The sequence below is a fragment of the Parasteatoda tepidariorum genome, chromosome 4 (assembly GCF_982258835.1).
Source record: "Parasteatoda tepidariorum strain Cologne lab strain chromosome 4, Ptep-v5.0, whole genome shotgun sequence".
Classification (NCBI taxonomy): domain Eukaryota; kingdom Metazoa; phylum Arthropoda; class Arachnida; order Araneae; family Theridiidae; genus Parasteatoda; species Parasteatoda tepidariorum.
The window spans coordinates 63,339,416-63,350,665 of NC_141758.1; the positions used below are offsets into that span (position 1 = coordinate 63,339,416).

General features: G+C 27.0%; 1 long non-coding RNA gene across 1 annotated transcript; it reads right to left on the reverse strand.

The window, feature by feature from the left end:
• Positions 1–3,344: 3,344 nt before the first annotated feature.
• Positions 3,345–10,831, reverse strand: LOC147811014 (uncharacterized). The gene is made up of 3 exons (XR_015433098.1): positions 10,710–10,831; positions 7,427–7,508; positions 3,345–3,488 (listed from the first exon to the last, which is right to left on the reverse strand). It is a non-coding gene; the product is annotated as an uncharacterized LOC147811014 (long non-coding RNA).
• Positions 10,832–11,250: the final 419 nt, after the last annotated feature.

The window sequence follows — 11,250 nt, forward strand, 5'->3', positions numbered from 1 at the left end:
TTTCGAATCATTTTTATAAAGAAATGCTTGTTAAGCGGATAGTTTTTACGAATTTGAATTTTGAAGGGACCGTTTAATAGAATTAATACGAATTTTTCCCAAAATAGGAAAATAAACCCAGAGTCACACATCGCCTAAACTATTGCAAACTTTCTTTCAGAAAAACACTCTATTATAATGTTTTTAACTTAATGTTTCATTGTAATTTTAGTGTCTTTAAAATTGTTTATAAGCAAAAATTTAAAATAGCCAAATTTTATGAGAAACAAAATAAAATAATTTAAATTAAATTGAAAGCAAAAGAAAATTACTCCATTAATATACAATCACATTTGTATATTTACCTTCTGTAAGCACTCGATTACTTTTTTCATATATTCTTCTTGAGCCGGATATGGTTGACAAGGAAACAATACTTGGATTCCATTGATGGTACATTGCGCCATCGTATTTCTTTGTTTTTAAAAATATTTATAAGTATAACTAGTTGAAAAATTTTAAAAATATAAAAAATTTGGTCGCGTTCCAATATTCGCACCGGTGACACTGGTTACACGAAAGCGAATTAGTCACGTGATTTCAGTTTGCACCGTAATTTAGGAACGATCGGTGCGGTTAAGTCCAGGGCCCCTAACCTCGCATAAGTCTTAATTTTCTCTGTTTCCATATAAATCTTAAATAACTTCTTAACTATTAGGTATATCGACTTGGGTGTGATTTCTTTTGATTCAGCGTAAAAAAGTTTCATAGGAAGCATATCTATTGCATGAGCAACGAGTATGTTTTGCCCTTTTTCCTTCTACCCATCAGTAAATTTTAGATATTGACTAAATTCACTACCAGGAAAGGTGTTATTTTTATACATTCATGTCGAGTTCACTCATTTCACAAAAAGTATTGCAGCGTGTAAATTGATGTTTCTTTCTTACAAATTTCTGATAGTTCTTCAGTTTTAAACTCAAAAACCATTTTAAAAAAATTTCGCAAATAAAAAGTCTAATAGTTTTACTTAAAGAACGAATCCTGAAAATGATCCAAACATTGAAAATTTTTATATCCAACCCTGTCTAACTTGAAAAAATTATTTACTCACAACCATTTGTGATGATGTGGAGATTTCCAGTTTGTGAACCAAAAACAAATATTAGCCATTCGTTTTTCCACAGTTCATCTGGAATTTTTTTGTATAATTTTCCAATGAGTAATTATTGTTTATTTTGTTAATATGTAAGATTTTTTTAAAATTTTTTTGCACTAGTAGTGAAAATGATTCATCTTCCTTCCGAAGAAAATTTGTTAATAAATACACAAAATAGCTTTGCACCCAACAGTAAATTTAATCGATTTCCTGCTACAACGTGAAATACTGTCATATATAATTTCATTTTTTATAAGATTAATGGCATAGGTTTTTTTAAGCAAAATCCAATGAAGGAATTGAATTTCTGCCTTTTTGAGAGTGCAGTGTAAAGCATACTTTTAAATTTATCTAATCAACAGAAAATCTATTATTTCCAATGAACCAGAGAACCATTTTTTTGAACCAGAGAAGCATTTTTTTTGAAAAATTAAATGGTATAACATTTATGTTATACCATTATGTTTTTATGTATACTTCTTGCATATTCTAATATTTGAAGTAATATGATTCAGAAAATATGGAATAAAAATTAGGTACTTACGTTTTAGCCATCGCAGCTACAGATTTAGCGATTTTCGAGTGCCGCCAATCTACACCTAAAATTTTTGCGGCAAGTCATAAAATAAAACACTTTATTTAAATTCAAAATAATTTCAAAATTAAAAACGCTTAATATCAAATTAGTATCTACTAAAATTCAAAGTAGTCAATCGGATTTCGGTGGAAAATGGGCCAATGGAGAGTTTAACATAGATTTAAAACTAATCTCTATTTTCTTTCACCTGATGGTATCGCCTTATGAACTCTAATAAATAAGATTCCAAATGAAATAATATTTCCAGAACTTACGTTTACCAAAATAAAATTTCATCCCATGCAGCAGCGATAAGTATTAATTACGTGAAAATAACGTTAAAATGCCACAAGGTTTAGAGCAAAAAAACGTTTTTTCAAAGCGTTTTATTTACGTTTCAAGTGGTAGTTTAGAATTAGTTAAAAATGCGTTAATATTTGGGCTGTTTTTAACGTAAAAATGACGGATTTTTGCCTTTATTTTGACCAAGGTGAATTTCGTGACCAATTTTTCACGTGATTGTAACCAAGCAGGTTTCTTTTTTAACGCATATTTTACGCTTTTTTCACCAACTATTTACGTTTATTTTTGGTTCTATAAATTCGTTTCTTTCACCATGAATATTTACGTGTTTTTAACGCTTATTTTTATTAAAATAACGCACATTTAACGTTATTTTAACCAAAATACAAACGGATTTAATCCGTACAATTTACGTATTATTATCAATATTTTTAACGCTTATTTTGAGTTAGGTGAATTAATAAATTTTTCGCGTAAATTTAACTAAATTAATTTCAATTTTAACGTAATTTTAATTTTTTTAACTAAGAAGGGAAGAAACCATTCCGTATTTTAATGTTTACGCTGCACTAATTACACTAAAAAATATAGCATTTATTTCTTATTTAAAAAAAAACTTTTAATTCTTATCAAACTAAAACTATAGCATTTATTTTTTATTTAAAAAAAAACTTTTAATTCTTATCAAACTAAAACAACGCAAAACAGCCGAAATTAATGCTTTTTTTTAAGAATCCTAGAAAAACCTTTTTGTTTTTAATCTCACTTTTTGTAAATTTTTACAATTCAAATTGTAACTCAACGAATATGGAATGCAAATCTTACTACCTCTTTACAGCAACATACTAGTTTATTTACGAAGTTTCATGTCTCTCAGGAATTTTTAAAATTTTTCATGCCTAAAAGTTTGTAATATAAAGAATTGGTAGGAGAAAAAATTACTCAATACTTACATGATTTTCCAAACCCCTATGGAAAAATTATTTTTTTTTTTATAGTTCAAATTAATAATTAAGAAGTCTACTGCTCTCCTTAAATCCATGTTTCCAAATTGCTTGCTTGAAATTATCTACTCTTCTAGAATGCTTTTGGGTTATTTTTATTTTTTTTAAATGCATATTTTTTAGTTTTTAGCTTGAAAAATTTAACTAAAATTTACTTTAACACACACACGAAGTAAAAAAAAAATATATATTAACCAAATTTACCATTTGATTTGTTTACTTACAAAAATTAAAAGTCATATGTTCGTAAAAATTACAATTTTTAATCCAGAAGAGCAGTTAACTTAATAATTTTAAATACAGAAAAAAACATTAAATCAAATAAGATTTATTAAGTTTTATTTATTTTACAACTATCATACAATATACAGATTTACAATTATAACACATCGCCACAGATCAGAAATATATCTATTCATAACTTCTTCCACCCCGCTGTTTGTATCACCTCTTCACTGCAATGTACCTGGAAAACAAATAACTATTTTAGCATATGAAAAAAAAAAAAATGATATAATTATTAAATGATATAATTATATAAATGATAAATATTAAAATGTTTCAACCAACATTAGATTTCTAAAACGAAGCAATACTGACTAGATAAAATAAAGAGTTAAATAAAATGTAAAAAAAAATATTAAAACTGTTTATTATTTTCATGGAATTTTTACTAAATATATATCGATTGAGTACATCCAAATATTTAGATATAAGAAAATCTATTTTACAAATTTTAGTCACATATTACAAGACAAAATTACATACATATACAGCACAAATCTGAATTAGAATAGTATTTCATAAAAAAAAAATTTTTATCCTAGCTAAATCTTACATTGAAGCCAGCAGTAAGTTATAAACAAAACATAAAATTATTTTTTATGTGGCTCAGAGGAGAACTCCTCCAGGCTTTTAGTCTGGTGTTGTCGGCTGCTATGGTAACAAGTAAGAGCACATTTCTAATGGGGGAACAATGGAGAAATAAAGGTATCAATTGGTTTACCCCCGGTGATCTAAAATCAAGACAAAACTATTCACAAAACACCCCTATTTGAAATGACTTTTTCTCATAACCACAGTACTTGCCACGACACGCGCCTGTTGTCAGGTGAAGTTCTCCTAAAAGTTGCCCTATACTTTCTGTTTATTTACTTATCATCAGAATTTTATTTTCCTCTCTCATTTTTTTCTTGCTCCTTCCTTAGCTGCAATTTTCATTCCTCTTCAGAATATTTTGCAAGAACTTTGTAGTTCAGAAACACAATTCCATTAGTTTCAGTTATGTAATTTTTAATTTCTCATTTATTAAAACAGTAAAAATACTATGCCTTTTAACACAAACAGTATCTTTAATATACAAAAGGAGTAATTTTAACAAATTCAGTAATTTATTAAACTATATATTATTTAGTTCAAGTGAAGAATTACATTTTACAATTGCCTCTGTTAATGCTTTTTTAAACAAAAAAGCATAAGCATAATTTTTTAAATAAAACTTAAATTTAACAGAAATTTTACTTAATAGTTTTTGTTAAAATAAAAAGTTTGAACATAAGTATGCTAAATGTATACAGTAAAATGCAAGAAATTATAATAAATTAATGAAGACTAGTCAGCCTAACTCTTTTAGAAAAAAGTAAGCATTTTTTGCAACCTTATTATACACAATGAATCGTGTTTTAAAACATTTTAATCATTAATACTTAAACACCAAATAATAAACACAAAAACATTCACTTGGTAAAAATAAGATATTTAGATAAAAGATGTTTTCAAACAGTATGAAATCAAAAATTTTTTCATTTAATGTAAGCATTATAATATAGCGCAGAAGTTATTGAAAAAAAAAAAAACTTTATAAAAATAAAAGTGATTATTAATATTTTTTTATTGTGATGATTATTTACAAAATGCGAAGAAGCAAATAAAGTGTGTGTTTTCCCACCAACAAAATATGAGAATATCACCCATAATGTGATACTATGATACTTTATAAAAATAAAGTATCATAGACAGATATATCATATAAATAGAAAATATCATAGGTATAGTCATAGATATAAAATCATTGATTAAGTTAACAATATTGAAAGTTCAATTTCTCATATGCGGAATTGTAGAAAACTGCAGATGTACACAAATAAATAAATATAAACATTTATACAATTGGCTTTTTTTTAAATTAAAACAAGGATAATTTGAAATCTTGTGGCAGAATGTTTTTGAGCTATCTGCGACTAAACTCTCCAGCACTAATATCTAATTGCAAAATACATTTAATACAAACAAACACACATGTTGCTAATTTAAAATGGCTAATACGCTGTGTTAACAAAAAAAAAATACTGATTTTCTTAATTTAACATGAAATATTTTTTTTTAATATTATGGGTGATATTCTCATATTTTGTTGGTGGGAAAACACACACTTTATTTGCTTCTTCACATTTTGTAAATAATCATCACAATAAAAAAATATTGAATATCATGAAATCCATAGTAGTAATTGCCCCCTCCCTCCCCCCAAAAAATATATGATGTAATTACGTAAATTGGACTGCTCAAAAGCATGTTACACTTTGAAATTAGGTTGTAATAAATAATATAGTATAAAAAATATTAGATTTAAAAACTAAGGAGAAATCAACATCTATAACTTCCAAAAATTAGATAGAATTTCAAAAAAATAAATAGATAGCCTTAAAAAATAGATACTCAAATGCACGATTCGAGTTTTCCATATTGTTTAAATATATCAAGATGGTTAAGAACCAAATGAAAATCAGTATCAATAACTGCCGAAAATATCATCGAAACGTTACGTCGATTTATGATATTATCGGTGAAAATTGAGTGCGTCAAAAACTGATTATCAAAATGCATGATTCAAATATTGCATGTTCAAATATTTCTGTAAAAAAGAAATGTAATATTTTCTTCTTTTCAAGAGAAAAATCCATAGCTGCCAACCTCTCGTTATAAAAATGCAGATGATAGACAAGAAAAATGCAGAAGTTTGGAACTGCATACTAATTACTAATAAATTTATTTTTAAAAAAATACTCCCCTTTTTTTTAAAACAAGAAAAGGTAAAAAAAAAAAATTTAAAAATTTTGACCAGCTACTTGAGGGTACTATATTCATTTATTAATTCTTGATTAAAGGAAAAGATATACAATTTTAAGACATATTAAAATTAGTTTAATTACACTATAATAGTATGCACTATATATAAACTCAATGGAAATTACGGAGAAAGAATTACATTAAAAAATTATCCTTTTATTAAATTAAGATCCTTTAGTAGCACCTTTTGCTTTTACTAAAAATTCTTTCAGAACAATGTATTTCTTCTTTAGACTTAATTATTAAAAGTTTTTCGAGCAGACTGCTCATCAGACATTGATGAGCAGAATTGAGTCCTAGTTTTTTTACCACAGAAAACACCCTTTCGCATTCAGCATTGCTGTGGGGTATAGTCAATACAGTCTGACTTAAAGAAAATACTAGCTATTGGGCGACCGGGTAAAATGCAGATGATCTTATCTTCTGAGCGTAAAAGCAGAAGAAAATAACTAAAATAAGTAAATATGCAGATAGCTTCTGCAAAATGCAGAAGGGTTGGCAGCTATGAAAATCTCTCTGCAAGAACTATGTAAAATTCTGCAACAATGTCGCTGTGTCGCTCCGATTCTGCCATGGAGATTTGAAATACTGAGCAATTTGTATAAATCTTAATTCCCCGAGAATTTCCAATTGATGTTGTTTACTCCTTTTATAATTCATTTGAATGTTTGCCAAATGTTTGGTTTGAGTAGCCTCAGCCTTTAAATGATTCATCATGTATGATCGCTGAAGAATTCATAAAAGCAAAATAGAAGTTTCAGAATTTGTTTAAACTTATCGAGGACTATAAATAAAAAGACTAATTTAAAGCAGATAAAGCACATATTTTTTAAGTGCCAGTGAAATAAAACATTAGAACAGCAAATATAGTGGAGGTAAAAACAGTAACAGTTTACCATTCTACTTGATACTAACGGTGAATCTTGCACCAGAAACTTTTATTATAAATTAGTTGAATAGTGCAAATGCTGATGATTGTGCATCAAATCATTAGGATTCTACAGTACATGTAAAATATATTTACAATATATGATAATTCATTTGAAGAGACAAGTTTATGAGTATTTTTATTTGTTGTTATTGAAGCATGGGCTTATGTTATTGAAGCATATGTAAACAATTTTTAATTACTATTTTTAATATCAGTAAAAGTTATTTGAAATAATTTTTAACAGTTGATTTGTTCATGTTTATAATTTCAAGAAATTTTTTTTACCCATTTTTAAGTACAAGAAAAAAGGAAACAATTCAAATACAGTATTTCTTTAGACATACTTAATTCAGGAACCTTCAAATGAGACTTGATGGAGCTTCATACTCAAAGCCAGATCCTTTCCAAAGATATTCCTCAGAAGTACTTCAATAGATTATGAAAAAGAAAATTCATTCAGTTAATATGTTTAAAAACATAGAAATTATTCAAACATATTTTGTTTTGTTTATACGGGCACATTTGTTATTCAGAACTACAGAGGAAAGGAGTAATGGTTTGGCAGAATGTTAGCTAAATAAAATGGTGAAATGCAGAATATATTTTTATAGCAATATTTTTATTTAAAAAAAATTCATTAATAAATATTTTTTACAAATAAATAAGTTTATTTATAATTGGAAATTACTCCATGCTTATCTATATTAGTGGAATGGGCTAAAGGGAAAACAAAAAATTAAACAAGAAATACTTATAAAAAAACTAAAGTTATAAAGTAAAATAGAAAGAAAAAAAAATATCATAATTGTTACAACAAAGCTTCTATGGTAAGAATAATATTTTCTGCAAAGCAGTATCCATAAAGCAACATTAACTAAAATATAATCTATTAGAAATATGTTATTAAAATGCTGTGTTACTAACAAAAACAAAAGATTATATACAAATGTAAAACAGAAAAATCTATTTTAATTCTGAAAATAAAATTTTAAAGCTTTACATCTCAGCTTTCCAATTATCATATTTTCCAGATAAGAATAAAGTCAATAGAAACATTCTTAATTACTGTGTCATACACTTAATAAAAACAAAGTTTTTTTGAAATGTAAAAAGCTAAGTAAAAACCAAGACAAAAATTGTTTAAAAGAAAAATCTAGCAATAAAAATTTCAATTGAACTTTTTCACCTACAAGGGGTCTGTCTACGTTTTTCTGAGAGGTACCTATTTTATGAAAATTTAGATATAATTTGTGAAAAATTAAAAACTACATAAAAAAATCAACACAAAAATATGGATTTATCGTTTCTTAAGGAATACAAAAATAAAATTATAAGAAAAAGTATTTTGTGAAACTACTGTTTTTGTTGATTTTGTGAAGGTACCGCTAAACGGTAGTAAATTCGGCCTAGACAGACCCCTGCCTAGGCATGTTTTTAGAATACAGTAACTATAAAAGAATTTAAAAAGTTTTAAACAGCAATGTAAATTTACACAAGAGCTTGAATAAGAATAATTCTTTAGATAATTTAATATTGAAAATTAGTGCAATTATTTTCCTTATCGTGTTAGCTGATAAATTTCAAAAACTGTTTCAAAAATAAGAAGAAAAATTTCCAGTAAATGTTCAACTGGGTGTTTTTTTTTTTGTTTTTTTTTTTAAAAAGATATCATGTTGCAAAATAAATAGTCAAAAGACTATTTTGTCCATGTGAGATTTTCTCTTGCAATAGCTTGTTAAGACGATACTTCCACAACATTTTGGCTGAAGAACCATCTGCTATAAACTCTAGTAAAATTTACACCAGTCAAGCGTGTTTAACCCTCGGTTCTTTAAAAAGGTAAAGTTAAAAGAAACTGCCATGAATCACAACTGCTACTACTCAACTGTTTTAAAAATGCAACAACTAATAGTTTTTATACTTTATAATACAATAGTAGGTAAGTAGATCAGACAGCTCAAATTAATAACAATATGACAGGACTGTTTCACACATAAACTTGTCTCATCTTATTTGCTAATAAAAATGCCATCTCGTACTGAATAGGCAAAACAGAAGGAAAAATGCCCGTATCATGATCTGCCGGTGAATAATCACTATATCTTCTATGCAACTTCGATGCAGCAACCAGAAGGAACTAAAAAAAATTAACAGACGGAGATCAACTTGAAGAGTATAACTCGTAGCAACATTTCGCACACCTTTACATATTCTTTTAAAAAGTTAGCAGTTGGCATAACTGCTCACAATACAGAAGTAACCCTAATAGGGGATTAAAAGTTAATTGAGTATTTCTATGTTGTTACCTATGGCTAAATATTCATAAAGAGTATTTTGCGATCCACGAAAAATTAAATATCTCAGAATGGGAGTAACTCAAAGAATATAAGTTGTAGCAACCCTCAGGAAAACTTCTACTACATACTTCTTTTTAAGTTTTTGCAAAGTACAAAATCTTATTTTTTTTTGCTTCAACATTTTTAGTTGGCACAAACTAGTTCAAATAGGGAAACATCCCCTTTTATTTGATTCATTAAATCAGGGGATAAATGAACAACAGCAGAATAATCAGCTCGTGTTGGCAACTTCTGATATCAGAGAAACTGAAAGAAAGAAAAAAAATCACAGAAAGGGACCAACTCGAAAGATATAACTTGTAACCATCTTGCAAACATTTATGCTTTTTTTTTTTTTTTTAAACTTCAAGTTTACATCTATTTGGTAGCTTGGCTATTGTAGTTAGTGCGACAGATTAAGATATGGAAATATCCCCTAAAATTAGTGAAACAGAAAAATTTACATTATAAATCTAGCTAAAATTCTTTTCAACTCTGGAAAATTTGTTTATCATCACCTGTGGCAGAATAATCAACAAGTCTTGGTAACTTCCAGTGGCTATCATCACAATGAAAACAAAACATGGGTAGAAACTCAAAGGGTATATCTTGTAGCCACTACCCCCTGGCAAACCTCTACATGTTTTCTTTTTTAAATGTATGCAAGTTTGAAATCCACAATAGTAAGTGCAACAAATCACAGATGGAAAATATCCCCTCTACTCATATTTTGGTGTATGAAGTCAACCATGATTAATAACATTTAAGTATTATCTTCAGAATAATGTTTATAATTGTTACTTTTTGTTAATTGTTATTTATTATAGCAACAAAATTTGCCAGGTGAATAAAATAATGCAGCATTAATTTAATAATTTTGATAATTAAAGCTTTAAAACGGAAATTTTCTTTACATAAGATCGCAACTAGTTTAACTTATTTCAAATTAATATTCCTTCATTAAGCTTAGGTGCCATCAGAATACTTTTAAAATATTCATGATTTTATTAAAAATATCTCAACTGCAAAACAATCGTATATAAGGGTCTGTATTTCATCCCTTTACATTTTATGCTCAGTAAATGAGAATCAACAAATTCTCTTGCTTTTTTACAAAATCGTTACGCTTTGTCATAGTTTGTTAAACTTCGCAAATGATAGGCTTAGAATATTTGTGTTTATTTCAAGCAGAATTAGCTACAATAACTATTTACTTTCTTTGATAGTGAAGCATTATAATGAATTAACATTCTAAATAGTAATAATTAAAGTAAGGAATAAAAGAACTTACCATTGAATTCAGCGTATCTAAGTACACTATAGAACAGCTACATATTTCACGCGTGCAACAAATGTAAATAAGCGTTGTCTAGTGCAGGGGTAACAGTCCTTGTGTAGAAATTGTGCCCACGGAAAAGGAGTGAAAAGTTGAAACTCAGTATCATTTAATGCATTTGTAAAACAAAAACTCAAATAACTGGAAGCAAAGTGGAACATTATTTTTTAAATATATATTGTGAATCAATTTTTTTCTCGTCTATTTTTGATTTTTCATCTTATTTTTCTTATTATTATTCTAATTAAACCTGGAATAAAATGCTACATTGTAGAATAACTTTCAAATAATATTTTTAATAAAGTTAAATAAAACTGTCCAGCATTTTTAAAAAAATTATTACTATTTTACATTTTTAAAAAATTATTACTATTTGTTATGTAGTTTTATTTTCATTTCAGAGATATAATAGTATTTTATTTTAACTAGTATAATATTATTTGAATAGCTTGTACATAAAAAAAACCCCGATTTTAATGCTTTTTATAATTTTTAT